The sequence below is a fragment of the Primulina tabacum genome, chromosome 10 (assembly GCF_025594145.1).
Source record: "Primulina tabacum isolate GXHZ01 chromosome 10, ASM2559414v2, whole genome shotgun sequence".
Taxonomy (NCBI): Eukaryota; Viridiplantae; Streptophyta; class Magnoliopsida; order Lamiales; family Gesneriaceae; genus Primulina; species Primulina tabacum.
In genome coordinates, this window is record NC_134559.1 from 16,161,601 (window position 1) to 16,183,452 (window position 21,852).

Below are 21,852 nucleotides of genomic sequence, written 5' to 3' on the forward strand. Positions count from 1 at the left end.
TCTCGCCAGCTCATTGCGAAGTAATGTGTATCGTTCGTTTGCCCGTTTACAATCAAATTAGGCTACAATTTAGTCCAAATCCGGCAGTGCCCGAGCTACGATGATTTCACTTGTCTTATCTGGTCCCGATCGTGATTCAGATGATTTGAGCCGAAAATCGTCTGTCAACATGTAATCAAAAACAGAAAAACACGAAAACGGGTGCAACACGAGGAGTTCAAAGAGGGTCACCCATCCTTGTACTGCTATCCCTCGAGTACGTGTAGAGCGGGCGGCGATAAACAACACGCGGCACTGCTCTCGCCCAATCAGAACCATGAAGTTAAGCGTTCTGGCGCGATGGTAGTGCTAGGATGGGTGACCTCCCTGGAAAGTTCTCGTGTCACGACTGTTTACGTAAATTTAAGCTAAAATAGTCGAAATAATTGTTTTTAATGAGTTAACCGTTTCCGGAGTAATCTGCATCATACCCTTCCGCACAGAACTGGCTCACGACAACAAAAATCGCTAAATGTTCCCGGAAAATAGAAAAAATAAGAAGAAGAAAATAGCGAATGTAAAGCTATTATTATACCTCGGATACGATAAAATGGAACCAGAATCGAATTTAGGACTTCCTAAGCGGATTTCTCGAGGAAACGGAAGCTTAACAGAAGCGGTAAATCGCAAATTAGAGGGTTTTAGAGAAGGAATTCTGCAAAATCTCGCCAGCTCATTGCGGAGTAATGAGTCTCGTTCGTTTGCCCGTTTACAATCAAATTAGGCTACAATTTTTCCAAATCCGGCAGTGCCCGAGCTACGTTGATTTCACATGTCTTACCTGGTCCCGATCGTGATACAGATGATTTGAGCCGAAAATCGTCTGTCAACAAGTAATATAAAATAGAAAAAAACGAAAAGGGGTGCAACAAGAGGACTTCCAAGGGGGTCACCCGTCCTAGTACTGCTATCGCCCAAGCACGCTTAACTTTGGAGTTCTGATGGGATCCGGTGCATTAGTGCTGGTATGATCGCACCCGAAATTGAGTGGGATGTTTATTTTTATATCCCTCGAGTAAGTGTGGAGCGGGCGGCGATGGACAACACGCGGCACTGCTCTCGCCCAATCAGAACCATGAAGTTAAGCGTTCTGTCGCGATGGAAGAGCTAGGATGGGTGACCTCACTGTGAAGTCCTCGTATCGCGACCGTTTACGTAAATTATAGCTAAAATAGTCGAAATAATTGTTTTTAATGAGTTAACCGTCTCCGGAGTAATCTGCGTCATATCCTTCCGCACAGAACCGGCTCACGACAACAAAAATCGTTAAATGTTCCTAGAAAATAGAAAAAAAAAATAAGAAGAAGAAAGTAGCGAATGTAAAGCTATTATTAAGCCTGGGATACGATAAAATGGAACCGGAATCGAATTTCGGACTTCCTAAGCGGATTTCTCGAGGAAACAGAAGCTTAACAGAAGCGGAAAAGCGCAAATTAGAGGGTCTTAGAGAATGAATTCGGCTAAAATATCGCCAGCTCATTGCTGAGTAATGAGTAATGTTCGTTTGCCCGTTTACAATCAAATTAGGCTACAATTTTGTCCAAATCTAGCAGTGCCCGGGCTACGTTGATTTCACATATCTTATCTGGTCTGATCGAGATTCAGAAGATTTGAGCAAAAAATCGCCTGTTACATATTAATCAAAAATAGAAAAACACGAAAAGAGGTGTAACACGAGGACTTCCCAGGGGGTCACCCATCCTAGTACTGCACTCGCCCGTGTAACACGAGGACTTCCCAGGGGGTCATCTGCATTCTGATGAGATCCGGTGCATTAGTGCTGGTATGATCTCTCCCGACGTTAAGTGGGATGTTTATCCTTATAACCCTCGAGTACGTGTGGCGCGGGTGGCGATGGACAACACGCGGCACTGCTCTCGCCCAATCAGAACCATGAAGTTAAGTGTTCTGGCTTGATGGCAGAGCTAAGATGGGTGACCTCCCTGGGAAGTCCTCGTGTCACGACCTATTACGTAAATTATGGATAAAACAGTCGAAATAATTGTTTTTAATGAGTTAACCGTCTCCGGAGTAATATGTGTCATACCCTTCCGCACAGAACTTGCTCAAGACAACAAAAATCGGTAAATGTTCCCAGAAAATAGAAAAAAAAAATTAGAAGAAGAAAATAGCGAATGTAAAGCTATTATTATGCCTGTGATATGATAAAATGGAACCGGGATCGAATTTCGGACTTCCTAAACGGATTTCTCGAGGAAACGGAAGCTTAACAGAAGCTGAAAATCGCAAATTAGAGGGTCTTAAAGAAGGAATTCGGCTAAAATCTCGCCAGCTCATTGCGGAGTAATGAGTCTCGTTCGTTTGCCCGTTTACAATCAAATTAGGCTACAATTTTTTCCAAATCCGGCAGAACCCGAGCTACATTGATTTCACATGTCTTATCTGGTGCCGATCGAGATTCAGATGATTTGAGCCGAAAATCGTCTGTCAACAAGTAATCAAAAATAGAAAAACAAGAAAAGGGGTGCAACACGAGGACTTCCAAGGGGGGCGCCCATCCTAGTACTGCTCTCGCCCAAGCACGCTTAACTTCGGAGTTCTGATGGGATCCGGTGCATTAGTGCTGGTATGATCGCACCCGACATTGAGTGGGATGTTTATTCTTATATCCCTCGAGTACGTGTGGAGCGGGCGGCGATGGACAACACGCGGCACTGCTCTCTCCCAATCAAAACCATGAAGTTAAGCGTTCTGGCGCGATGGCAGAGCTAGGATGGGTGACCTCCCTGGGAAGTCCTCGTGTCGCGACCGTTTATGTAAATTATCGCTAAAACAGTCGAAATATTTTTTTTAATGAGTTAACCGTCTCCGGAGTAATCTGCATCATACCCTTCCGCACAAAGACGGCTCACGACAACAAAAATCGCTAAATGTTCCCAGAAAATAGAAAAAAAATAAGAAGAAGAAAATAGCGAATGTAAAGCTATTATTATGCTTGGGATACGATAAGATGGAACCGGAATCGAATTTCGGACTTCCTAAGCGGATTTCTCGAAGAAACGGAAGTTTAACAGAAGCGGAAAATTGCAAATTAGAGGGTCTTAGAGAAGGAATTCGGCTGAAATCTCGCCAGCTCATTGTGGAGTAATGAGTCTCGTATGTTTGCCCGTTTACAATCAAATTAGGCTACAATTTTGTCCAAATCCGGCAGAACCCGAGCTACGTTGATTTCACATGTCTTATCTGGTGCCGATCGAGATTCAGATGATTTGAGCCGAAAATCGTCTGTCAACAAGTAATCAAAAATAGAAAAACAAAAAAAGGGGTGCAACACGAGGACTTCCAAGGGGGGCGCCCATCCTAGTACTGCTCTCGCCCAAGCACGCTTAACTTCGGAGTTCTGATGGGATCCGGTGCATTAATGCTGGTATGATCACACCCGACATTGAGTGGGATGTTTATTATTATATCCCTCGAGTACGTGTGGCGCGGGCGGCGATGGATAACACGCGGCACTGCTCTCGCCCAATCAGAACCATTCAGTTAAGCGTTCTGGTGCTATGGCAGAGCTAGGATGGGTGACCTCCCTAGGAAGTCCTCGTGTCGCGACTGTTTACGTAAATTATAACTAAAACAGTCGAAATAATTGTTTTTAATGAGTTAACCATCTCCGGAGTAATTTTCGTCATACCCTTCCGCACAGAACCGGCTCACGACAACAAAAATCGCTAAATGTTCACGGAAAATAGAAAAAAAATAAGAAGAAGAAAATAGCAAATGTAAAGCTATTATTATGCCAGGGATAAGATAAAATGAAACTAGAATCGAATTTCGGAATTCCTAAACGGATTTATCGAGGAAACGGAAGCTTAACAGAAGCGGAAATTCGCAAATTAGAATGTCCTAGAGAAGGAATTCGGCTAAAATCTCTCCAGCTCTTTGAAGAGTAATGAGTCTCGTTCGTTTGCCCGTTTGCAATTAAATTAGGCTACAATTATGTCCAAATGCGGCAGTGATCGAGCGACGTTGATTTCACATGTCTTATCTGGTCCCGATCGTGGTTCAGATGATTTGAGCCCGAAATCGTCTTTAACAAGTAATCAAAAATAGAAAAAAAGAAAATGGGTGCAACACGAGGATTTCCCAGGGGGTCACCCATCGAGGGGCGATGGACAACACGCGGCACTGCTCTCGCCCAATCAGAACCATGAAGTTAAGCGTTCTGGCGCGATGGCAGAGCTTAGATAGGTGACCTCCCTAGGAAGTCCTCATGTCGCTACCGTTTACGTAAATTATAGCTAAAACAGTCAAAATAATTGTTTTAATGAGTTAACCGTCTACGGAGTAATCTGCGTCATAACCTTTCGCAGAGAACCGGCTCACGCTAAAAAAAATCGCTAAATGTTCCCAGAAAATAGAAAAAAATTAAGAAGAAAAAAATAGCGAATGTAAAGCTATTATTATGCCTGGGATACGATAAAATGGAACTGAAATCGAATTTCGGAATTCCTAAACAGATTTCTCGAGGAAACGGAAGCTTAATAGAAGCGGAAAATCGCAAATTAGAGGGTGTTAGAGAAGGAATTCGGCTAAAATCTCTCCAGCTCATTGCGGAGTGATGAGACTCGTTCGTTTGCCCGTTTACAATCGAATTAGCCTACAATTTTGTCCCAATCCGGCAGTGCCCGAGCTACGTTGATTTCACATGTCTTATCCGGGGTCCTGATCCAGATTCAGATGATTTGAGCCAAAAATCGTCTGTCAACAAGTAATCAAAAATAAAAAAACACGAAAAGGGGTGCAACACGAGGACTGTCCAGGAGGTCACCCATCCTAGTACTGCTCTCGCCCAAGTACGCTTAACTTAGGAGTTTTGATGGGATCCCGTGCATTAGTGCTGGTATGATCGCACCCGACATTGAGTGGGAAGTTTATTCTTATATCCCTCGAGTACATGTGGCGCGGGCGGCGAGGGACAACACGCGGCACTGCTCTAGCCCAATCAGAACCATGAAGTTAAGCGTTCTAGAGCGATGCCAGAGCTAGGATGGGTGACCTCTCTGGAAAGTTCTCGTGTCGGGAACGTTTACGTAAATTATAGCTAAAACAGTAAAAATAATTGTTTTTAATGAGTTAACCATTTCCGGAGTAATCTGCGTCATACCCTTCCGCACAGAACCGTCTCACTACAACAAAAATCGCTAAATATTCCCAGGAAATTGAAAAAAAAATAAGAAGAAGAAAATAGCGAATGTAAAGCTATTATTATGCCTAGGATACGATAAAATGGAATCGGAATCGAATTTCGGACTTTCTAAACGGAATTCTTCGACGAAACGGAAGCTTAATAGAAGCGGAAAATCGCAAATTAGAGGGTCATAAAGAAGGAATTCGGCTAAAATCTCGCCAGCTCATTGCGGAGTAATGAGTCTCGTTCATTTGCCCATTTACAATCAAATTAGGCTACAATTTTGTCCAAATCAGGCAGAGCCCGAGTTACGTTGATTTCACATGTCTTATCTGGTGCCGATCGAGATTCAGATGATTTGAGCCGAAAATCGTCTGTCAAAAAGTAATCAAAAATAGAAAAACAAGAAAAGGGGTGCAACACGCGGAACATTTACATGTCTTATCTGGTCCTGATCAATATTCAGATGATTTGAGCCGAAAATCGTCTGTCAACAAGTAATCAAAAATAGAAAAACACGAAAAAGGGTGCAACATGAGGACTGCCCAGGGGTCCACCCATCCTAGTACTGCTCACGCCCAAGCACGCTTAACTTAGGAGTTCTAATGGGATCCATTGCATTAGTGCTGGTATGATCGCACCCGACATTGAGTGGGATGTTTATTCTTATATCCCTCAAGTACGTGTGGCGCGGGCGGCGATGGACAACACGCGGCACTGCTCTCGCCCAATCAGAACCATGAAGTTAAGTGTTCTGGCGCGATGCCAGAGCTAGGATGGGTGACCTCCCTAGAAAGTCCTCGTGTCGTGACCATTTACATAAATTATCGCTAAAACTGTTGCAATAATTGTTTTTAATAAGTTAACCATCTCCGGAGTAATCTGCGTCATACCCTTCCGCACAAAACCGGGTCACGACAACAAAAATCGCTAAATGTTCCCAGAAAATTGAAAAAAAAATAAGAAGAAGAAAATAGCGAATTTAAGCTATTATTATGCCTGGGATATGATTAAATATAACCGGAATCGAATTTCGGACTTCCTAAACGGATTTCTCGAGGAAACGGAAGCTTAACAGAAGCGGAAAATCGCAAATTAGAGGGTCTTAAAGAAGGAATTCGGCTAAAATCTTGCCAGCTCATTGCGGAGTAATGAGTCTCGTCCGTTTTCCCGTTTACAATCAAATTAGCCTGCAACACAAGGACTTCCCAGGGGGTCGGGTCACCCATCCTAGTACTGCTCTCGCCCAAGCACGCTTAACTCCGAAGTTCTGATGGGATCTGGTGCATTAGTGCTTGTATGATCGCACCCGACATTGATTGGGATGTTTATTATTATATACCTAGAGTACGTGTGGAGCGGGCGGCGATGGACAACAAGCGGCACTGCTCTCGCCCAATCAGAACCACGAAGTTAAGCGTTCTGGCCGGATGGAAGAGCTAGGATGGGTGACCTTCCTGAGAAGTCCTCGTGTCGCGACCGTTTATGTAAATATTGGAAAAAAAAGTCGAAATAATTGTTTTTAATGAGTTAATCGTCTCCCGAGTAATCTGCGTCATACCCTTCCGCACGGAACCGGCTCACGACAACAAAAATCGCTAAATGTTCCCAGAAAATAGAAAAAAAATAAGAAGAAGAAAATAGCGAATGTAAAGCTATTATTATGCCTGGGATACGATAAAATGGAATGTAATCGAATTTCGGACTTCCTAAGCGGATTTCTCGAGGAAACGAAAGCTTAACAGAAGCGGAAAATCGCAAATTAGAGGGTCTTAAAGAAGGAATTCGGCTAAAATCTCGCCACCTCATTGCGGAGAAATGAGTCTCGTTCGTTTGCCCGTTTACAATCAAATTAGGCTACAATTTTGTCCAAATCCGGCAGTGCACGAGCTACGTTGATTTCACATGTCTTATCTGGTCCCGATCGAGATTCAGATGTTTTGAGCCGAAAATCGTCTGTCAACAAGTAATCAAAAATAGAAAAACACGAAAAGGGGTGCAACACGAGGATTTTCCAGGGGGTCATCCATCCTAGTACTGCTCTCGCCCAAGCACGCTTAACTTCGGAGTTCTGATGGTATTTGGTGCATTAGTGCTGGTATGATCGCACCCGACATTGAGTGGGATGTTTATTCTTATATCCCTCGAGTGCGTGTGGCGCGGGCGGTGATGGACAACAAATAAATCCTTATATTATTTCGAAAATTCTGATTCAGCCCTTAAACGTTCGTAAATTTCCCTTAGGTCCCAAATCTTTCGAAATATTGCATTTTGGTCCCTTAAATTTCGATACTTGCATGTTTATTTTTTACGCTGGTACGTAAATTTTATCGGTGTGGGTTTTTCAATAAAAAAATACGAAATTTTTGGCAATCCGGCTATTTAATTCCTAAACTATTTTTACCAAAACATTAATAATTTTTTAATTAATTCTAATTAAAGACTAATTGGCTTAATTAGGGGCTTAATAGGCCTAAAGCTTTGTTAGTGTTTAATTAAGTATATAATATGTAAACCTTTCCCATAACCCTACGATTATTTCAAAAGCACACGGCCACTCTTCTGAAAATACCTAGATTACACGGCACACACATGCTTAAAAATTGAGGCAAACTTTCGAGCATTGCCAAGGGATAGTCTTAGCCATGGTTCTTGCTCCGTTCTTCGTCATCGTCAACGGTTTTTCGTGCGTAAATTACGCATAGGCACACCTATTCTTCCTTTCAAACTATCATCACATCATATTATATTTTTATGCATGAAAATTTTGGGAAACAAGTGACACTTTGAATTATTTTCGTTTTTATGCAATCCATGAAATTCCAAGCATGATTTTGATTCAAACTTTTGTCGTTTACATGTATATATGGGCTGCCATGATATAGGTTATGTTTAGGCATGATTTTACACGAGATTTAGAGTCCTAGATAATCACCTTAACACCACACACGCAATAGAACACAAGCTGTGCAGCAACTTGCTGTCGTGGAGCAAAGGGGTTCGATTTTATTGTTGCAGGGGCTAGGGCTTGCTTGGCTGGTTCCAGGGGTTAGCCAAGGTCGTGGGTGAGTTAGGGAGAGAGTCCTATCCATGCTAGGACTCGCGCTCAAGGGCTGGGAAGGAGTCCTAGCAAGCTATGACTCCCACCGAAGAATCAAGGGGAATTGCGTGCAGGGTTCTGGGCTTGTTGCAGGCTGGTGGGCATGGTCCAGGGGGCTTGGGCTGGGTCAGGTCGAGTCCTTAGGGTCCTTAGCGGGTGCACAACAGGTTGGTTCAGTGGCTGGGTTCGTTGGTAGATGCAGGGAAGCTTGATCAAGAGTCCTTGTCCAACAAGGATTTCTCGGCCATCTTATGGTAGAGGAGTATGGAGCTTGTTTTTTGGTTTGAGCTGTTTTCCATGGGATCTTTGGGTCCAGTTGCGTACTTTAGGATGTTGGTCAAGTTTTGGATCAACATGGTTCGGGGGTAACTCGTGAAAATCAAGAGATGGCTCGGGGTCGAAGATTTTGGGTCATTAGGGTTTTTAAAACTTGGGAAAATTGAAAAATGGTTCACGGGGGTTGAGTCGTGGTTCATAAGGGATAAAATAATATAAAAAGAGTAAATTCTCAACTGGTACCAACACTTAGGAATCTAGGTACATAAGCCTGGAGGTCCTGGGTTCAAGTGTTGGGGAAGGCGAAAGAAACCACTTACCAGGGGTGAGATATTCTATGAGTGACGGTGCATTGGCATGGGCCGAGGCCCATGCTAGACCATCCTAACGACCCATGACCTGTAGTGGTGCGTGGGTATGGGCCGAGGCCTTTGTTGGTTCAGCCTAATGGCCCATGATCGTTACAAAAAAAAGCGCTTTTTTTGTAACGCTCATGGGCCATTAGGCTGAACCAACAAAGGCATCGGCCCATGCTGGACAATCCTAACGACCCATGACCAATAGTGGTGCATGGGTATGGGCCAAGGCATTTGTTGGTTCAGCCTAATGGCCCATGATCATTATAGCACTGCTCTCGCCCAATCAGAACCATGAAGTTAAGCGTTCTGGCGCGATGGCAGAGCTAGGATGGGTGACCTCCCTGGGAAGTCCTCGTGTCGCGACCGTTTACGTAAATTATGGATAAAACAATCGAAATAATTGTTTTTAATGAGTTAACCGTCTCCGAAGTAATCTGCGTCATACCCTTCCGCATTGAACCGGCTCACGACAACAAAAATCGCTAAATGTTCCCAGAAAATAGAAAAAAAAAATAGGAAAAAAAAATAGCGAATTTAAAGTTATTATTATGCATGGGATAAGATAAAATGGAACCGAAATCGAATTTCGGACTTCCTAAGCGGATTACTCGAGGAAACGGAAGCTTAACAGAAGCGGAAAATCGCATATTAGAGGGTCTTAGAGAAGGAATTCGGCTAAAATCTTGCCAACTCATTGAGGAGTAATGAGTCTCGTTCGTTTGCCCGTTTACAATCTAATTAGGCTACAATTTTGTCCAAATCTGGCAGAGCCCGAGCTACGTTGATTTCACATGTCTTATCTGGTCCGATCGTGATTCAGATTATTTGAGCCGAAAATCGTCTGTCAACAAGTAATCAAAAATAGAAAAACACGAAAAGGGGTGCAACACGAGGACTTCCCAGGTGGTCACCGATCCTAGTACTGCTCTCGCCCAAGCACGCTTAACTTCGGAGTTCTGATTGGATCCAGTGCATTAGTACTGGTATGATCGCAACCAACATTGAGTGGGATGTTTATTCCTATATCCCTCGAGTACGTGTGGCGCGAGCGGCAATGGACAACACGCGGCACTGCTCTCGCCCAATCAGAACCATGAAGTTAAGCGTTCTGGCGAGATGGCAGAGCTAGGATGAGTTACCTCCCTGGGAATTCCTCGTGTCGCGACCGTTTACATAAATTATAGCTAAAACAGTCGAAATAATTGTTTTTAATTAGTTAACCGTCTCCGGAGTAATCTGCGTCATACCCTTCCGCACAGAACTGGCTCACGACCACAAAAATCGCTAAATGTTCCCAGAAAATAGAAAAAAAATAAGAAGAAGAAAATAGCAAATGTAAAGCTATTATTATGCCTGTGAAACGATAAAATGGAACCGGAATCGAATTTAGGACTTCCTAAGCGGATTTCTCGAGAAAACAGAAGCTTAACAGAAGCGGAAAATCGTAAATTAGAGAGTCTTAGAGAAGGAATTCCGCTAAAATCTCGCCAGCTCATTGCGGAGAATGAGTCTCGTTCGTTTGCCCGTTTACAATCTAATTAGGCTGCAATTTTGTCCAAAGCCGGTAGTGCCCGAGCTACGTTGATTTCACATGCCTTATCTGGTCCTGATCATGATTCAGATGATTTGAGCCGAAAATCGTCTGTCAACAAATAATCAAAAATAGAAAAACACGAAAAGGGATGCAACACAAGGACTTCCCAGGCGGTCACCCATCCAAGTACTGGTCTCACCCAAGCAAACTTAACTTTAGAGTTCTGATGGGATCCGGTGCATTAGTGCTAGTATGATCGGATCCGACATTGAGTGGAGCGGGCTGCTATGGACAACACGCGGCACTGCTCTCGCCTAATCAGAACCATGAAGTTAAGCGTTCTAGTGCGATGGCAGAGCTAGGATTGTTGACCTCCCTGGGAAGTCCTCGTGTCGCGACTGTTTACGTAAATTATGGCTAAAACAGTCGAAATAATTGTTTTTAATGAGTTAACCATCTCCGGAGTAATCTACGTCATACCCTTCCGCACAGAACCTGCTCACGACAACAAAAATCGCTAAATGTTTCCAAAAAAAAAAAAGAAGAAGAATAAAATAGCGAATGTAAAGCTATTATTATGCCTGGTATACGATAAAATTAAATCGGAATCGAATTTCGAACTTCCTAAGCGGATTTATCGAGGAAACTGAAGCTTAACAGAAGCGGAAAATAGCAAATTAGAAGGTCTTAAAGAAGGAATTAGGCTAAAATCTCGCCAGCAGTCTCGTTCGTTTGCCCGTTTACAATCAAATTAGGCTACAATTTTGTCCAAATCCGGCAGTGCCCGAGCTATGTTGATTTCACATGTCTTATCTCGTCCCGATCGAGATTCAAATTGTTTGAGCCGAAAATCGTCTGTCAACAAGTAATTAAAAATAGAAAAACACGAAAAGAGGTGCAACACGAGGACTTCCCAGGGGGTCATCCATCCTAGTACTGCTCTCGCCCAAGCACGCTTAACTTCAGAGTTCTGATGGGATCCGGTGCATTAGTGCTGGTAAGATCGCACCTGACATTGAGTGGGATGTTTATTCTTATATCTCTCGAGTACGTGTGGAGCGGGCGGCGATGGACAACAGGCGGCACTGCTCTCGGCCAATCATAACCATGAAGTTTAGCGTTCTGGCGCGATGGCAGAGGTAGGATGGGTGACCTCCTTGGGAAGTCCTCGTGTCGCGACCGTTTACGTAAATTATGGATAAAACAGTCGAAATAATTGTTTTTAATGAGTTAACCGTCTCCGGAGTAATCTGCGTCATACCCTTCCGCACAGAACAGGCTCACGACAACAAAAATCGCTAATGTTACAAGAAAATAGAAAAAAATAAGAAGAAGAAAATAGCGAATGTAAAGCTATTATTATAGAAGCGGAAAATTGCAAATTAATGGGTCTTAGAGAAGGAATTCGGCTAAAATCTCGTCAGCTCATTGCGTAGCAATGAGTCTCGTCCGTTTGCCCGTTTACAATCAAATTAGCCTACAATTTTGTCCAAATCCGACAGTGCCCGAGCTACTTTCATTTCACATGTCTTATCTGGTCCCGTTCGAGATTCAGATGATTTGAGCCAAAAATCGTCTGTCAACAAGTAATCAAAAATAGAAAAACACGAGAAGGGGTGCAACACGAGGACTTCCCAGGTGGTCACCCATTTTAGTACTGCTCTCGCCCAAGCACGCTTAACTTCGGAGTTCTGATTGGATCCTGTGTATTAGTACTGGTATGATCGCAACCGACATTGAGTGGGATGTTTATTCTTATATCTCTCGAGTACGTGTGGCGCGAGCGGCGATGGACAACACGCGGCACTGCTCTCGCCCAATAAGAACCATGAAGTTAAGCTTTCCAGCGAGATGGCAGAGCTAGGATGGGTCACCTCCCTGGGAAGTCCTCGTGTCGCGACCGTTTACGTAAATTATCGCTAAAACAGTCGAAATAATAGTTTTTAATGAGTTAACCGTCTCCGGAGTAATCTGCGTCATACCCTTTCGCACAGAACCGGCTCACGACCACAAAAATCGCTAAATGTTCCCAGAAAATAGAAAAAAAATAAGAAGAATAAAATAGCGAATGAAAACCTATTATTATGCCTGGGATACGATAAAATGGAATCGGAATCGAATTTAGGACTTCCTAAGCGGATTTCTCGAGGAAACGGAAGCTTAACAGAAGTGGTAAATCGCAAATTAGAGGGTTTTAGAGAAGGAATTCTGCAAAATCTCGCCAGCTCATTGCGGAGTAATGAGTCTCGTTCGTTTGCCCGTTTACAATCAAATTAGGCTGCAATTTTGTCCAAATCTAGCAGTGCCCGAGCTACGTTGATTTCACATGTCTTATCTGGTTCCGATCGAGATTCAGATGATTTGAGCCAAAAATCGTCTGTGAACAAGTAATCAAAAATAGAAACCCACGAAAAGGAGTGCAAAACGAGGACTTCCCAGGGGGTCACCCATCCTAGTACTGCTCTCGCCCAAGCACTCTTGCCCAAGCACGCTTAACTTCGCAGTTCTGATGGGATTCAGTGCATTAGTGCTGGTATGATCGCACCTGACATTGAGTGGGATGTTTATTCTTATATCCCTCGAGTACGAGTGGAGCGGGCGGCGATGGACAGCACGCAGCACTGCTCTCGCCCAACAGAACCATGAAGTTAAGCGTTCTGGTGCGATTGCAGAGCTAGGATGGGTGACCTTCCTGGGAAGTCCTCGTGTCGCGACCGTTTACGTAAATTATGGCTAAAACAGTAGAAATAATTGTTTTTAATGAGTTAACCATCTCCAGAGTAATCTGCGTCATACCCTTCCGCACAGAACCGGCTCACGACAACAAAAATCGCTAAATGTTTCCAGAAAATAGAAAAAAAAATATGAATAAGAAAATAAGGAATGTAAAGCTATTATTATGCTTGGGATACGATAAAATGGAACCGGAATCGAATTTCGGACTTTCTAAACGGATTTCTCGAGGAAACGAAAGTTAATAGAAGCGGAAAATTGCAAAGTATTATCGCACCCGACATTGAGCGGGATTTTTATTCTTATATCCCTCGAGTACGAGTGGAGCGGGCGGCGATAGACAACACGCGGCACTGCTTTCGCCCAACAGAACCATGAAGTTAAGCGTTCTGGCGCGATTGCAGGGCTAGGGTGGGTGACCTCCCTGGGAAGTTCTCGTGTCACGATCGTTTACGTAAATTATGGCTAAAACAGTAGAAATAATTGTTTATAATGAGTTTACCATCTCCGGAGTAATCTGCGTCATACCCTTCCACACAGAATCGACTCACGAAAATAAAAATCGCTAAATGTTACGAGAAAATAGAAAAAAAATAAGAATAAGAAAATAGCGAATGTAAAGCTATTATTATGCTTGGGATACGATAAAATGGAATCGAAATCGAATTTCGGACTTCCTAAGCGGATTTCTCGAGGAAACGGCAGCTTAACAGAAGCGGAAAATCAAAAATTAAAGGGTCTTAGAGAAGGAATTCGGCTAAAATCTCGCCATCTCATTGCGGAGCAACGAGTCTCGTTCGTTTGCTTGTTTACAATCAAACTAGCCTACAATTTTGTTCAAATCAGGCAGTGCCCGAGCTACGTTAATTTCACATGTCTTTTCTGGTCACGATCGAGATTCAGATGATTTGATCCGAAAATAGTATGTAAAGAAGTAATCAAAAATAGAAAAACACGAAAAGGGGTGCAACACGAGGACTTCCCAGGGGGTCACCCATCCTAGTACTGCTCTCGTCCAAGCACACTGAACTTCGGAGTTCTGATGGGATCCGGTGCATTAGTGCTGGTATGATCGCACCCGACATTGAGTGGGATGTTTATTCTTATATCCCTCGAGTACGTATGGAGCTGGCGGCATGGACAACACGCGGCACTGCTCTCGCCCAATCAGAACCATGAAGTTAAGCATTCTGGCGCGATTGCAGAGCTAAGATGGGTGACCTCCCTAGGAAGTTCTTGTGTCGCGACCGATTACGTAAATTATGGCTAAAACAGTAGAAATAATTGTTTTTAATGAGTTAACCGTCTCCGGAGTAATCTGCGTCATACCCTTCCGCACAGAACCGGCTCACGACAACAAAAATCGTTAAATGTTCCCAGAAAATAGAAAAAAAATAAGAATAAGAAAATAGCGAATGCAAAGCTATTATTATGCCTGGGATACGATAAAATGGAACCGGAATTGAATTTCGGATTTCCTAAGCTGATTTTTCGAGGAAACAGAAGCTTAACAGAAGCTGAAAATCGCAAATTAGATGGTTTTAGAGAAGGAATTCGGCTAAAATCTCGCCAGCTCATTGCGTAGCAATGAGTCTCATTCATTTGCCCGTTTACGATCAAATTGGCCTACAACTTTTTCCAAATCCGGCAGTGCCCGAGCTACGTTGATTTCACATGTCTTATCTGTTCCCGATCGAGATTCAGATGATTTGAGCCGAAAATCGTCTGTCAACAAGTAATCAAAAATAGAAAAACACGAAAAGGGGTGCAACATGAGGACTTACCAGGGGGTCACCCATCCTAGTATTGCTCTCGCCCAAGCACGCTTAACTTCGGAGTTCTGACGGGATCCGGCGCATTAGTGCTGGTATGATCGCACCTAACTGAGTGGGATGTTTATTCTTATATCCCTCGAGTACGAGTGGAGCAGGTGGCGATGGACAACACGCGGCACTGCTCTTGCCCAACAGAACCATGAAGTTAAGCGTTCTGGCGCGATAGCAGAGCTAGGATGGGTGACCTCCCTAAAAAGTCCTCGTGTCGCGACCGTTTACGTAAATTATGGCTAAAACAGTAGAAATAATTGTTTCTAATGAGTTAACCGTCTCCGGAGTAATCTGCGTCATACCCTTCCGCACAGAACCGGCTCACGACAACAAAAATCGTTAAATGTTCCCAGAAAATAGAAAAAAATAAGAATAAGAAAATAGCGAATGTAAAGCTATTATTATGGCTGAGATACAATAAAATGGAACCGGAATCGAATTTTGGACTTCATAAGCGGATTTCTCGAGGAAACGGAAACTTTACAGAAGTGGGAAATCGCAAATCAGTGGGTCTTAGAGAAGGAATTCGGTTAAAATCTCGCCAGCTCATTGCGCAGCAATGAGTCTCGTTGGTTTGCCCGTTTAGAATCAAATTAGGCTACAATTTTGTCCAAATCCGACAGTCCCCGAGCTACGTTGATTTCACATGTCTTATCTGGTCTCGATCGAGATTCAAATGATTTGAGCCGAAAATCGTCTGTTAACAAGTAATCAAAAATATAAAAACACGAAAAGAGTCCAAGCACGCTTAACTTCGGAGTTCTGATGGGATCCGGTGCATTAGTGCTGGTATGATCGCACCTGAAATTGAGAAGGATGTTTATTCTTATATCCCTCGAGTACGAGTGGAGCGGGCGGTGATGGACAACACGCGGCACTGCTCTCGCCCAACAGAACCATGAAGTTAAGCATTCTGGCGCGATTGCAGGGCTAGGATGAGTGACCTCCCTGGGAAGTCCTCGTGTCGCGACCGTTTACGTAAATTATGGCTAAAACAATAGAAATAATTGTTTTTATTGAGCTAACCGTCTCTGGAGTAATCTGCGTCATACCCTTCCGCACAGAACCGGCTCACGACAACAAAAATCGCTAAATGTTCCCAGAAAATAGAAAAAAATAATAATAAGAAAATAGCGAATGTAAAGCTATTATTATGCTTGGGATACGATAAAATGGAATCGGAATCGAATTTCGGACTACCTAAGCGGACTTCTCGAGGAAACGGAAGTTTAACAGAAGCGAAAAATCGCAAATTAGAGGGTCTTAGAGAAGCAATTCGGCTAAAATCTCGCAACCTCATTGCGGAGCAATGAGTCTCTTTCGTTTGCCCGTTTACAATAAAACTATCCTAAAATTTTGTCCAAATAAGGCAGTGCCCGAGCTACGTTAATTTCACATGTCTTATCTGGTCCCGATCAAGATTCAGATGATTTGAGCCGAAAATCGTCTGTCAACAAGTAATCAAAAATAGAAAAACACCAAAAGGGGTGCAACACGATGACTTCCCCGAGGGTCATCCATCCTAGTACTGCTCTCGTCCAAGCACGCTGAACTTCGGAGTTCTGATGGGATCTTGTGCATTAGTGCTGGTATGATCGCACCCGACATTGTGTGGATTGTTTATTCTTATATCCCTCGAGTACGTGTGGAGCTGGCGGCGATGGACAACACGCGGCACTGCTCTCGCCCAATCAGGACCATGAAGTTAAGCATTCTGGCGCGATGGCAGAGCGAGGATGGACCTCCTAGGAAGTCCTCGTGTCACGACTGTTTACGTAAATTTTGGCTAAAACAGTCGAAATAATTGTTTTTAATGAGTTAACCATCTCCGGAGTAATCTACGTCATACCCTTCCGCACAGTAACCGGCTCACGACAACAAAAATTGCTAAATGTTCCCAGAAAATAGAAAAAAAAAAATAATAAAATAGCGAATGTAAAGCTATTATTATGCCTGAGATACGATAAAATGGAACCGGAATCGAATTTCGGACTTCCTAAGCGGCTTTCTCGAGGAAACAGAAGCCTAACGGAAGCGGAAAATAGCAAATTAGAGGGTTTTAGAGAAGAAATTCGGCTAAAATCTCGCTAGTCCGCAATGAGTCTCGTTCGTTTACTCGTTTACAATCAAATTAGGCTACAATTTTGTCCAAATCCGGCAGTGCCCGAGCTCTGTTGATTTCACATGTCTTATTTGGTCTCAATCGAGATTCATATGATTTGAGCCGAAAATTGTCTGTCAACAGGTAATCAAAAATAGAAAAACACGAAAAGAGGTGCAACCCGAGGACTTCCCAGGGGGTCACCCTTCTTAGAACTGTTCTCGCCCAAGCACGCTTAACTTCTATGTTCTGATGGGATCCGGTGCAATAGTGCTGGTATGATCGCACCCGACATTGAGTGGGATGTTTATTCTTATATCCCTCGAGCACGTGTGGAGCGGGCGGCAATGGACAACACGCAGCACTGCTCTCGCCCAACAGAACCATAAAGTTAAGCGTTCTGGCGCGATTGCAAAGCTAGGATGGGTGACCTCCTTTGGAAGTCCTCGTGTCGTGACCGTTTACGTAAATTATGGCTAAAACTGTAGAAATAATTGTTTTTAATGAGTTAACCGTCTCTGGAGTATCTGCATCATACCCTTCCGCACAGAACCGGCTCACGACAACAAAAATCGCTAAATGTTCCCAGAAAATAGAAAAAAAAATAAGAATAAGAAAATAAGGAATGTAAAGCTATTATTATGCTTGGGATACGATAAAATGGAAACAGAATCGAATTTCGGACTTTCTAAGCGGATTTCTCGAGGAAACGAAAGTTTAACAGAAGCGGAAAATCGCAAATTAGAGGGTCTTAAAGAAGAAATTCGGCTAAAATCTTGCCAGCTCATTGCGGAGTAATGAGTCTCGGTCGTTTGCTCGTTTACAATCAAATTAGGCTACAATTTTTTCCAAATCCGGCAGTGCCCGAGCTACGTTGATTTCACATGTCTTATCTGGTCCCGATCGTGATTCAGATGATTTTAGCCGAAAATCGTCTGTCAACAAGTAATCAAAAATAGAAAAACACGAAAAGGGGTGCAACACGATGACTTCCAAGGGGGTCACCCATCCTAGTACTGCTATCGCCCAAGCACGCTTAACTTCAGAGTTCTGATGGGATCCGGTGCATTAGTGCTGGTATGATCGCACCCGACATTGAGTGGGATGTTTATTCTTATATCCCTCGAGTACCTGTGGAGCGAGCGGCGATGGACAACACGCGGCACTGCTCTCACCCAACAGAACCATGAAGTTAAGCGTTCTGGCGTGATGCAGAGCGAGGATGGGTGACCTCCCTGGGAAGTCCTCGTGTCGCGACTGTTTACGTAAATTATGGATAAAACAGTAGAAATAATTGTTTTTAATGAGTTAACCATCTACGGAGTAATCAGTGTCATACCCTTCCGCACAGAACCGGCTCACGACAACAAAAATCGCTAAATGTTCCCAAAAAAGAGAAAAAAAATAATAATAAGAAAATAGCGAATGTAAAGCTATTATTATGCCTGGGATACGATAAAATGAACCGGAATCGAATTTCAGACTTCCTAATCGGATTTCTCGAGGAAACGGAAGTTTAACAGAAGCGGAAAATCGCAAATTAGAGGGTCTTAGAGAAGGAATTCGGCTAAAATATCGCCAGCTCATTGCGTAGGAATGCGTCTCGTTCGTTTGCCCGTTTACAATCAAACTAGCCTACAATTTTGTCCAAATCCCGCAGTGCCCGAGCTACGTTAATTTCACATGTCTTATCTGGTCCCGATCGAGATTCAGATGATTAGATCTGAAAATCGTCTGTCAACAAGTAATCAAAAATAGAAAAACACGAGAAGGGGTGCAACACGAGGACTTTCGAGGGGGTCACCCATCCTAGTACTACTCTCATCCAAGCACGCTTAACTTCGGAGTTCTGATGGGATCCGATGCATTAGTGCTGGTATGATCGCAACCGACATTGAGTGGGATGTTTATTCTTATATCACTCGAGTATATGTGGAGAGGGCGGCGATGGACAACACGCGGCACTGCACTCGCCCAATCAGAACCATGAAGTTAAGCGTTCTGGCTCGATGGCAGAGCTAGGATGGGTGACCTCCCTGGGAAGTCCTCGTGTCGCGACCGTTTACTTAAATTATGGCTAAAACAGTCGAAATAATTGTTTTTAATGAGTTAACCATCTCCGGAGTAATCTGCGTCATACGCTTCCGCACAGAACCGGCTCACGACAACAAAAATCACTAAATGTTCCCAGAAAAATAGAAAAAAAATAAGAATAAGAAAATAGCGAATGTGAAGCTATTATTATGGCTGAGATACGATAAAATGGAACCGGAATCGAATTTCGGACTTTCTAAGCGGATTTCTCGAGGAAACGAAAGTTTAACAGAAGCGGAAAATCGCAAATTAGAGGGTCTTAGAGAAGGAATTCGGCTAAAATCTCTCCAGCTCATTGCGGAGTAATGAGTCTCGTTCGTTTGCCCGTTTACAATCAAATTAGCCTACAATTTTGTCCAAATCCGGCAGTGCCCGAGCTACGTTAATTTCACATGTCTTATCTGGTTCCGATCGAGATTCAGCTGATTTGAGCCGAAAATCGTCTGTCAACAAGTAATCAAAAATAGTAAAACACGAAAAGGGGTGCAACACGATGACTTCCAAGAGTGTCGCCCATCCTAGTACTGGTCTCGCCCAAGCACGCTTAACTTCGAAGTTCTAATGGGATCCGGTGCATTAGTGCTGGTATGATCGCACCAGACATTGAGTGGGTTGTTTATTCTTATATCCCTCGAGTACGTGTGTAGCGGGCGGCGATGGACAACCAGCTGCACTGCTCTCGCCCAATAAGAACCATGAAGTTAAGCGTTCTGGCGCGATGGCAGAGGTAGGATGGGTGACCTCCCTGGGAAGTCCTCGTGTCGCGACCGTTTACGTAAATTATGGCTAAAACAGTCGAAATAATTGTTTTTAATGAGTTAACCGTCTTCGGAGTAATCTGCTTCATACCCTTCCGCACAGAACCGGCTCACGATAACAAGAATCGATAAATGTTTCGAGAAAATATAAAAAAAATAAGAATAAGAAAATAGCGAATGTAAAGCTATTATTATGCCTGAGATACGATAAAATGGAACCAGAATCGAATTTCGAACTTCCTAAGCTGATTTCTCGAGGAAACGGAAGCTCAACAGTAGCGGAAAATCGCAAATTAGAGGGTCTTAGAGAAGAAATTCGGCTAAAATCTCGCCAGTCCGCAATGAGTCTCGTTCGTTTGCCCGTTTACAATAAAATTAGGCTACAATTTTGTCCAAATCCGGCAGTGCCCGAGCTACGTTGATTTCACATGTCTTATCTGGTCTCGATCGAGATTCAGATGATTTGAGCCGAAAATCGTCTGTCAACAGGTAATCAAAAATAGAAAAACACGAAAAAGGGTGCAACACGAGGACTTCCCAAGGGGTGTTCTGATGTGATCCGGTGCATTAGTGCTGGTATGATCGCACCCGACATTGAGTAGGATGTTTATTCTCATATCCCTCGAGTACGAGTGGAGCGGGCGGCGATGGACAACACGCGGCACTGCTCTCGCCCAACAGAACCATGAAGTTAAGCGTTCTGGCACGATTGCAGAGCTAGGATGGGTGACCTCCTTTGGAAGTCCTCGTGTCGCGACCTTTTACGTAAATTATGGCTAAAACAATAGAAATAATTGTTTTTATTTAGTTAACCGTCTCTGGAGTAATCTGCGTCATACCCTTCCGCACAGAACCGGCTCATCACAACAAAAATCGCTAAATGTTCCCAAAAAATAGAAACAAAAATAAGAATAAGACAATAGCGAATGTAAAGATATTATTATGCTTGGGATACGATAAAATGGAACCGGAATCGAATTTCGGACTTCCTAAGCGGATTTCTCGAGGAAACGGAAGCTTAACAGAAGCGGAAAATCGCAAATTAGAGGGTCTTAGAGAAGGAATTCGGCTAAAATCTCGCCACCTCGTTGCGGAGTAATAAGTCTCGTTCTTTTGCCCGTTTACAATCAAATTAGCCAACAATATTTTCCAAATCCGGCGGTGCCCGAGCTACGTTGATTTCACATGTCTTATCTGGTCACGATCGAGATTCAGATAATTTGAGCCGAAAATCGTCTGACAACAAGTAATCAAACATAGAAAAACACGAAAAAGAGTGCAACACAAGGACTTACCAGGGGGTCACCCATCCTAGTACTGCTCTCGCCCAAGCACGCTTAACTTCGAAGTTTTGAGGGGATGAGGAGCATTAGTGATGGTATGATCGCACCCGACATTGAGTAGGATGTTTATTCTTATATACTTCGAGTATGTGTGGAGCGGGCGGCGATGGACAACACGCGGCACTGCTCTCGCCCGATCAGAACCATGAAGTTAAGCATTCCAGCGAGATGGCAGAGCTAGGATGGGTGACCTCCATAGGAAGATCTCGTGTCGCGACCGTTTACGTAAATTATGGATAAAATAGTCGAAATTATTGTTTTTAATGAGTTAACCGTCTCCGGAGTAATCTGCTTCATACCCTTCCGCACAGAACCGGCGTACTACAACAAAAATCGATAAATGTTCCAAAAAAATAGAAAAAATTAAGAAGAAGAAAATAGAGAATGTAAAGCTATAATTATGCCTCGTATACGATAAAATGGAACCGGAATCGAATTTCGAACTTCCTAAGCGGATTTCTCGAAAAAAAGAAAGCTTAACAGAAGCGAAAAACCTCAAATAAGAGTCTTAGAGAAGGAATTCGTCTAAAATTTTGCCAG

General features: G+C 43.4%; 15 non-coding genes and 5 pseudogenes across 15 annotated transcripts; all 20 read right to left on the reverse strand.

The window, feature by feature from the left end:
• Nucleotides 1–899: 899 nt before the first annotated feature.
• LOC142507778 (5S ribosomal RNA) lies at nucleotides 900–1,018 on the reverse strand. Its single transcript, XR_012806025.1, has one exon. It is a non-coding gene; the product is annotated as a 5S ribosomal RNA (ribosomal RNA).
• Nucleotides 1,019–2,521: 1,503 nt separating this feature from the next.
• On the reverse strand, nucleotides 2,522–2,640 carry LOC142513316 (5S ribosomal RNA). Its single transcript, XR_012809269.1, has one exon. It is a non-coding gene; the product is annotated as a 5S ribosomal RNA (ribosomal RNA).
• Nucleotides 2,641–3,322: 682 nt separating this feature from the next.
• Nucleotides 3,323–3,441, reverse strand: LOC142514319 (5S ribosomal RNA). Its single transcript, XR_012810217.1, has one exon. It is a non-coding gene; the product is annotated as a 5S ribosomal RNA (ribosomal RNA).
• Nucleotides 3,442–4,795: 1,354 nt separating this feature from the next.
• Nucleotides 4,796–4,914, reverse strand: LOC142507447 (5S ribosomal RNA). Its single transcript, XR_012805706.1, has one exon. It is a non-coding gene; the product is annotated as a 5S ribosomal RNA (ribosomal RNA).
• A 798-nt stretch (nucleotides 4,915–5,712) lies between these two features.
• Nucleotides 5,713–5,831, reverse strand: LOC142510784 (5S ribosomal RNA; annotated as a pseudogene).
• Nucleotides 5,832–6,375: 544 nt separating this feature from the next.
• LOC142511984 (5S ribosomal RNA) lies at nucleotides 6,376–6,499 on the reverse strand (annotated as a pseudogene).
• Nucleotides 6,500–7,181: 682 nt separating this feature from the next.
• LOC142508608 (5S ribosomal RNA) lies at nucleotides 7,182–7,300 on the reverse strand. The gene has a single exon (XR_012806815.1). It is a non-coding gene; the product is annotated as a 5S ribosomal RNA (ribosomal RNA).
• A 2,501-nt stretch (nucleotides 7,301–9,801) lies between these two features.
• LOC142506636 (5S ribosomal RNA) lies at nucleotides 9,802–9,920 on the reverse strand. The gene has a single exon (XR_012804922.1). It is a non-coding gene; the product is annotated as a 5S ribosomal RNA (ribosomal RNA).
• Nucleotides 9,921–10,602: 682 nt separating this feature from the next.
• LOC142510306 (5S ribosomal RNA) lies at nucleotides 10,603–10,721 on the reverse strand. The gene has a single exon (XR_012808428.1). It is a non-coding gene; the product is annotated as a 5S ribosomal RNA (ribosomal RNA).
• Nucleotides 10,722–11,349: 628 nt separating this feature from the next.
• Nucleotides 11,350–11,468, reverse strand: LOC142513888 (5S ribosomal RNA). The gene has a single exon (XR_012809811.1). It is a non-coding gene; the product is annotated as a 5S ribosomal RNA (ribosomal RNA).
• Nucleotides 11,469–12,070: 602 nt separating this feature from the next.
• On the reverse strand, nucleotides 12,071–12,189 carry LOC142517112 (5S ribosomal RNA). Its single transcript, XR_012812872.1, has one exon. It is a non-coding gene; the product is annotated as a 5S ribosomal RNA (ribosomal RNA).
• A 682-nt stretch (nucleotides 12,190–12,871) lies between these two features.
• LOC142509296 (5S ribosomal RNA) lies at nucleotides 12,872–13,004 on the reverse strand (annotated as a pseudogene).
• Nucleotides 13,005–14,151: 1,147 nt separating this feature from the next.
• Nucleotides 14,152–14,270, reverse strand: LOC142513795 (5S ribosomal RNA). The gene has a single exon (XR_012809722.1). It is a non-coding gene; the product is annotated as a 5S ribosomal RNA (ribosomal RNA).
• Nucleotides 14,271–14,952: 682 nt separating this feature from the next.
• LOC142507722 (5S ribosomal RNA) lies at nucleotides 14,953–15,071 on the reverse strand. Its single transcript, XR_012805970.1, has one exon. It is a non-coding gene; the product is annotated as a 5S ribosomal RNA (ribosomal RNA).
• A 1,429-nt stretch (nucleotides 15,072–16,500) lies between these two features.
• On the reverse strand, nucleotides 16,501–16,619 carry LOC142510479 (5S ribosomal RNA). Its single transcript, XR_012808589.1, has one exon. It is a non-coding gene; the product is annotated as a 5S ribosomal RNA (ribosomal RNA).
• A 669-nt stretch (nucleotides 16,620–17,288) lies between these two features.
• On the reverse strand, nucleotides 17,289–17,407 carry LOC142511317 (5S ribosomal RNA; annotated as a pseudogene).
• Nucleotides 17,408–18,089: 682 nt separating this feature from the next.
• On the reverse strand, nucleotides 18,090–18,208 carry LOC142513618 (5S ribosomal RNA). The gene has a single exon (XR_012809556.1). It is a non-coding gene; the product is annotated as a 5S ribosomal RNA (ribosomal RNA).
• A 680-nt stretch (nucleotides 18,209–18,888) lies between these two features.
• LOC142517338 (5S ribosomal RNA) lies at nucleotides 18,889–19,007 on the reverse strand. Its single transcript, XR_012813089.1, has one exon. It is a non-coding gene; the product is annotated as a 5S ribosomal RNA (ribosomal RNA).
• Nucleotides 19,008–19,691: 684 nt separating this feature from the next.
• Nucleotides 19,692–19,810, reverse strand: LOC142510110 (5S ribosomal RNA). Its single transcript, XR_012808242.1, has one exon. It is a non-coding gene; the product is annotated as a 5S ribosomal RNA (ribosomal RNA).
• A 1,432-nt stretch (nucleotides 19,811–21,242) lies between these two features.
• Nucleotides 21,243–21,361, reverse strand: LOC142512238 (5S ribosomal RNA; annotated as a pseudogene).
• Between the last annotated feature and the right edge of the window lie 491 nt (nucleotides 21,362–21,852).